Raw genomic sequence first — 7,370 nt, 5'->3', positions numbered from 1 at the left:
CTGGCAGAATAGGGATAAAAATTGCCTTCCACTTCCCCTTGGGGATCATGAACATAAGACGAGAGAAATTAGGAATCGTACGGAGACATATAGACAGTCCTTTTTCCCTGGCTCTTTTGGCGAGCCGAACAAGAAGGGAAATATCTACTACTGATACAACTTACCTTCGCCCAACAGCGTATGGTGGCATGCGGAGTATGTATGTGAATGTAGAGGTACGATCAGCCTGTGACTTGGTGCCTTTAGGTGGCTCTAACGTTTTCTAGAGCCGATCTGGACGCAATCCAATCCAGGTGGACAAACAGGTGAAAATGATCATGTATTAAACACAGCTGGTAACTTTTAAGAAGTCTTTGACATTTCTTGATTTTGGCTTTCACGCTACTTTATTCTTTGAAAGTTATCCAAGAAATTAGGAAATTAATATACATGTTTATATCTCTATAAATAGACCGTCACTGTTCCAAAAATTGCAGCCGACCGGCCTCATCGAAAAGACAATATCAGACAGACCCTAACAAACACCAGATCCAAAATGAAACTGTCAAAGGACTAGATATTGGCTGTCTTGCATTCGCTGATGATTTCGTGATACTGACAGATAACAAGGAAACTACAGTAAAGCAAATCGCCGTTCTGAAAGAGAAGGCTGAAAAGGTCGTACTACAGATGTTCTCCGAGAAAACAGAATAGAAGCCAAACCAAAACAATGCATCATATAAGATTAAAACGTATGGTGAGAACAAGAGAGTTCAACTTCAAGTACCTTGGGGAGATCATAAGAGGCAAATCGGATAGAGATAGAAGCACACGAACAGAGAAATGAAATAAATTGGAGCGTTGTGGAAGATTGGAAACACCTACAACAAAACATGCCAAGCACGTAGTGTAAATGTGACATATTACAAGACTGCTGTCGACCCAGGAACCTTATACGCCTCAGAAATATTGCTCACGTATCGTAATGGTGCACTAGACAATACGCAAAAAGTAGAGGGAAAAATCATCATGAGAAACTTAGGGTTCACTAAGATAGAAGAAGGGTACAAATTGCGGAGTAGAGAAGAGACCGAGCAGATACAGAACTTAGTACATGGCATGAAGAAACGTCGACTGAAATTTTACTGGTATGTCAAGAGAATAACGGATTTTCGACGAACTAAACAAATCTTGGAGTACACAAAAATTATTAAGAACATACAGTGGGCCACCGGAGTCAGAAAAGATCCGAAGGACGCTGGAGTAACAGTCTCGGATATGCAAGACGGACAAACATTAATTCACAAAATATTCCACAGCATACACTGGACTCGCATTCGGGAGGACGACGGTTCAATCCCGCGTCCGGCCATCCTGATTTAGGTTTTCCGTGATTTCCCTAAATCACTCCAGGCAAATGCCGGGATGGTTCCTCTGAAAGGGCACGGCCGACTTCCTTCCCCATCCTTCCCTGATCCGATGAGACCGATGACCTCGCTGTCTGGTCTCCTTCCCCAAAAATCCAAACCAACCAAACCAATTCCAGAGAAAAATGAACTAAGAGGTCAAACAATTCACGACAGGAAAAACTTAGTCGGAAGAAAGGAGAAAAATGCGTACTGAAGAGATAAAGAATTGTGGAGCCCGAGAAAAACACGAAGTAGCTTCACGTAATCCTCTACTGACCTGTATGTCAATAATAATAAATAATATATGTAAAAATTTAAACTCCTTGTGTAAAACAGTCTGGAGATAAAATAGTCCTCCATTCGGATCAGCGGGCGGGAAGTATTCAAGTGTACGTCGACATCGGGAAAAAGAAAACTGGCGTTTTACGGATCGGAGCATGGGATGTTAGATCCCTTTATCGGGCAGGTAGATTAGAAAATTTAAAAAGGAATATGGATAGGTTCTAGTTAGATATAGAGGGAATTACTGAAATTCGGTCGCGGGAGGAACTGGACTCATAGTTAGGTGAAGACAGGATTATAAATACAAAATCAAATAGGAGTAATGCAATAGTGGGTTTAATAATGCGTAAGAAAATAGGAATGCTGGTTAGCTACTATGAACAGCATAGTGAACGCATTGTTGCAGCCAAGACCCAAGAGGCAACACCCACCAGAGTAGTACACGTTTTCATGCCAACTAGCTCCGCAGATAAAGACTGAAGAAATATGTGACGAGATAAAATAAATTATTCAGATAGTTATTCGAAACGAAAATTTAATTGTGAGGGGGGACTGGAATGCCATAGTAGAAAAAGATTGAGAAGGAAAAATAGTAGGCGAATTCGGACTCGGGGAAAGGAATGAAAGAGGAAGCGACCTGGTAGAATTTTGCACAGAGATAAATTCAATCATCGCTAGCACTTGGTTTAAGAATCATAAAAGAAGGTTGTACACGTGGAAGAGACCTGGAGACACCGGAAGGTTTCAGATTGATTACATAATGGTTAGACAGAGATGTACGAACCAGATTTAAACTATAGAACATTTCGAGGGGCAGATGTGGACGCTGACCCCAATTTATTGGTTATGAACTGTGGATTAAAATTGACGAAATTGGAGAAATAGTTGAGAGAGTCAGAGTGAGCATTAAGAAACGATTGACTGGAACAGAACGAGTAGCTTTGAGAGGTGAAATATTAAAGGCAGCGCAGTATCAAATACTGTAGGTAAATAGACAAGGCCTAATAGAAATCACTTGATAACCCAGGATATATTGAATTTAATTAATAAAAGGAGAAAATATAAAAATGCAGACAATTAAGAAGACCAAAGGGAACACAAACGCCTAAAAAATGAGATTTCCAAAAAGTGCGAGATAGCTGAGCAATAATGGCTAGAGGAAAAATATAAGGATTTAGAGGCTTATTTCACAAGGGAAAGGATAGATAACCGCCTACAGGAAAATTAAAGAGGCCTTTGGAGAAAACTGCTTGTATGAATATCATGAGCTTGTACGGAAAACTAGTTCTAAGCAAAGAAAGGAAAACTAAAATATGGAAGGAGTATACAGAGTGTCTATACAAGAGAGAATTTTAAGGCAACATTACAGAACTGGAAGAGGACTTAGATGAAGATGACATGGGAGATACGATACTGAGAGGAGAATTTGGTAGAGCACTGAAATATCTAACTTGAACAAGGCCCCGGGAGTAGAGGACATTCCGTCAGAACTACTGATAGTCTTGGGAGAGCAAGCGATGAGGCAGCTCTTCCATCTGGTGTGTAAGATGTGTGAGACAAGCAAATACCCTCAGACTGCAAGAAAACTGAAATAAATCCAAAGAAAGCAGTTGCTGACAGATGAAAAACTACTGAACTATCAGTTAATAATTCATGGTTGCAAAATACTAACACGAATTCTTTACAGAAGAAGAATGGAAAAACTAGTAGAAACCAACCTATGGCAAAATCTGTTTGGATTCCGGAGAAATGTAGGAATACGCGAGACACTACTGACCCTATGACTTACCTTAGAAGGTAGGACAGAAAAAGCAAACGTTCGCTTACGTTGTTTGTGAACTTAGAGAAAGCTTTTGACAATATTCATTGGAATCCTCTCTTTGAAATTCTGAAGGTATCAGGGGTAAAATTCAGAGAGCGAAAGGTTACTTACAACTTGTACAGAAACCAAACGGCGATTATATGAGTCGAGAGGCATAAAAGGGAAGCAGTGGTTGAGAAGGGAGTGAGACAGGGTTGTAGCCTGTCCCCGATGTTATTCGATCCGTACGTTGAGTAAGCAGTAAAGGAAACCAAAGAAGAATTTGGAGCAGAAATAAAAAAACTTTGCAGTTTGCCGACGACATTGAAATTCTCTCGGAGACAGCGAAGACTTGGAGGAGCATTTGAACGGAATGGACAGTCTCTTGAAAGGAGGATATAAGACGAACTTAAAAAAAAAAAAAAAAAACAAGGATACTGGAATACAGTCGAATTAAATCAAGTGATTCTGAGGGGATTAGATTAGGAAACTAGACACTTAAATCGGTAGATGAGTTTTGTTATTTGTGCAGAAAAATAACTGATGATCGCCGAAGCAGAGTGGATATAAAATGTAGACTGTCAATGGCAAGAAAAACCTTTATAAAGCAGAGAAATGTGTTAACATCGAATATGGACTTCAGTGTTATGATTTCTTTTCTGAAAGTATTTGTATGGAGTGAGGCCATATATGGAAGTGAAATATGGACGATAAACATTTAGACAAGAATACAGACTGAGATTTTCACGCTGCAGCGGAGTGTGCGCTGATATGAAAGTTCCTGGCAGATTAAAACTGTGTGTCGGACCGAGACTCAAACTCGGGAACTTTGCCTTTCGCGGGCAACTGCTCTACCATCTGAGCTACCCAAGCACGACTAAGGCCCGGGCTCACACCTTCTGCCAGTATCTCGTCTCCTACCTCCCAAACTTTACACAAGCTCTCCTGCGAACCTTGCAGAACTAGCACTCCTGGAAGAAAGGATATTGTGGAGACATGGCTTAGCCACATGGTAGAGCACATCCCCCAGGCTGTGGCTAAGCCATGTCTCCACAATATCCTTTCTTCCAGGAGTGCTAGTTCTGCAAGGTTCGTAGAAGAGCTTCTGTAAAGTTGGGAAGGTAGGAGACGAGATACTAGCAGAAGTAAAGCTCTGAGGCCGGGGTGTGAGTCGTGCTTGGGTAGCTCAGATGGTAGAGCACTTGCCCGCGAAAGGCAAAGTTCCCGAGTTCGAGTCTCGGTCCGGCAGACAGTTTTAATCTGCCAGGAAGTCTCAAGAATACAGACTTTTGAAATGTGGTGCCACAACGGAATGCTGAAGATTAGATGGTAGGTCAGGTACATAATGAAGAGTTATTGACCAAATTTGGGGTTACAGATATTTGTGGCACAGCTTGACTAAAAGAGGGATTGGTTTTTGGACACAGTCTAAGACATCAAGAGGTCACCAGTTTACTACTGGAGGGTGAAAGTGGGTTCAAAAATCGTAAAGGGAGATCAAGAGATGAATGCAATAAGCAGATTCAGAAGGATGTAGGTTGCACTAACTACTCGGGAAGTAAACTAGCGTGGAGAGCGGAATCATAATCTTCGAGATGAGGACCACAACAACATAAACTCCTATTACCACTTTACTAAATATGTAAGAATCATGTTCACTCTATGACCCCTCCCCTTGATCCGCGCCTGTATTTGACCGTGGAATGTCCGAAAGAATAGACATCACACATTCACATAACTGATTTGTCTCGATGGGCAACGAATCCACCGTCTCCAGTTCGGATGCACAGTTACGTCTGACCTCCTGGCAGGCATAACTAGCCTGGGGAACATGGACTGCAAACAGGCCGGCCGGGGTGGCCGAGCTGTTCTAGGCGCCACAGTCTGGAACCGCAAGATCGCAACGGTCGCAGGTTCGAAGCCTGCCTCGGGCATGGATGTATGTGATGTCCTTAGGTTATTTAGGTTTAAGTAGTTCTAAGTTCTAGGGAACTGATGACCTCAGATGTTAAGTTCTAGGGGACTGATGACCTCAGAAGTTGAGTCCCATAGTGCTGAGAGCCTTTTTTTTTTGGGTCGGCAGACAGGCGTGCCGAGATAGATCCGCAGTGCGATAACACTGTGTACAGGTGGTGCAGTGGTTAACACATCTTCCTAACAAGCAGGAGATCCCGGTTCGGAACACTTTTTCGCTCGTTGCCACTGATTTTGTGTAAATTACCGCTGCAGTTGACATCAATAGTCCCGTTCCTTCCCTTTCCTTCCCTTCCTCCTCCCGTCCACTTTGAATTTACTTACAGTGTGACTCGGCCTTAACACTGGGTACCCAAGCAATAGACGGAGCTATGCAGGGTCTGAGGGCTACCTGCACTGCACCGAACGCCGCTGTGCGAGGCTCCGTGCAGATGTAATGTATGAGCTGCGCTGGCGTGCGAGTGGAGTATGAAGTGTTTCCCCGGGGCGGCGTTCTTAGCCACGTTCAACTGCTGCCATCGGGCAGTCTGCAGAGTGCCGTGTGCAGCCGGAAGGACTGCGTGTGGGGAGAAGAGAGGAGAGGAGAGGAGAGAAGAGGAGAGGAAGAGACGTGTTGGCAGAGGCAGAACATCCTCTGCAGTTTAGTGCCGTGGTAGAAAACGACTGGAACAGTTTATTCAAAGCTCCAAAAATCTCGGGGTTGGTTCACATCTTTCAGTCACCCGAGATTTACCGGCTTGTATTGATACTGTCTCCACTAAGTGTCTTTGCATATAATAAAAATAACACAGATTGAAATATCTTGTAGGATGTGGTCATACGTGAAAACAGAAATGAATATACGAGGGTTGGAACTTAAATAGTGACAACTAGTTATTCACAACCGACACAAAAGAGTTACATGTTTGCACCTGTTACTGCCATTCAAAGTAGTCACGAGCGTTGTGTAGAATCCTCTGCCAGCGATGTGGAAGGCGTAGCATACCGTTAGCAGAGCCTGTTCTGTTGATGGTGCGAATGGAGCGGTCTACTGCCTGTCGAATCTCTGGAATAGTTCATAAGCGAATGCCACGAAGCCAAAACTTAAAAGCCAGTCCAAGAAATGGCGTCATTATGGGTCGCCGCTGAAGTCGAAAGTGCGGCAGAGCCCCAGAATGGTGAAAGTTATGGTGATTCTCGTGTACGACGAGGATGGTGTTATCCTAACGCATTACGTTCCTCCACGGCAGACCGTCAATGCACAGTATTACTGTTCGTCTTTGGAGCATCACCTGCGACCAGCTTTACGAAAGAAGAAATGACACTTTCTGCGCAACCCACCCCTCATTTTGCAAGACAATGAGCGGGCGCATATATTGCAAGCTGGTGGCTGCTCTCTTCGGTCGATGGGACTGGGAAGTACTTACCATCCACCATACTCCCCGGACTTAAGTCCTTGTGACTTTCATTTGATTCCGAAGATGAAGGAACCACTTTGCGGAATTTGCTTCAGAACTGTTCCAGAGATTCGACAGGCAGTAGATTTCTCCATTCGCACCAACAACAGAACAGGCTCTGCTAACGGTATACTACGCCTTCCACGTCGCTGGCAACGGGTTCTACACAACGCTGGTGACTACATTGAAGGACAGTAGCAGGGGCAAACATGTAACTCTTTTGTATCGGTTGTGAATAAATAGTTGCCACTATGTAATTTCCAACACTCGTATAAATAAAAGATCGCAATCATGTTTCAGTACAATTCTCGAACTATCGTTCCTCACGCTGTCTAGTGACGTTTGTTGGTACTGTACTCTCCCCATGATGGGTCTTGGTTCTATAATTTATTGTCCCGATCGCAATAACAGTCAGTTTAATATGATCTCTTTCGTTGACTTAGAGATCCTAATTAATTTTCTTCCTTGTTTAATCTGAATGTTACCAGA

Source organism: Schistocerca cancellata, chromosome 5 (assembly GCF_023864275.1).
Source record: "Schistocerca cancellata isolate TAMUIC-IGC-003103 chromosome 5, iqSchCanc2.1, whole genome shotgun sequence".
NCBI lineage: Eukaryota > Metazoa > Arthropoda > Insecta > Orthoptera > Acrididae > Schistocerca > Schistocerca cancellata.
The sequence above is the reverse complement of the archived record's forward strand: the minus strand, read 5'-3'. Positions refer to the sequence as shown.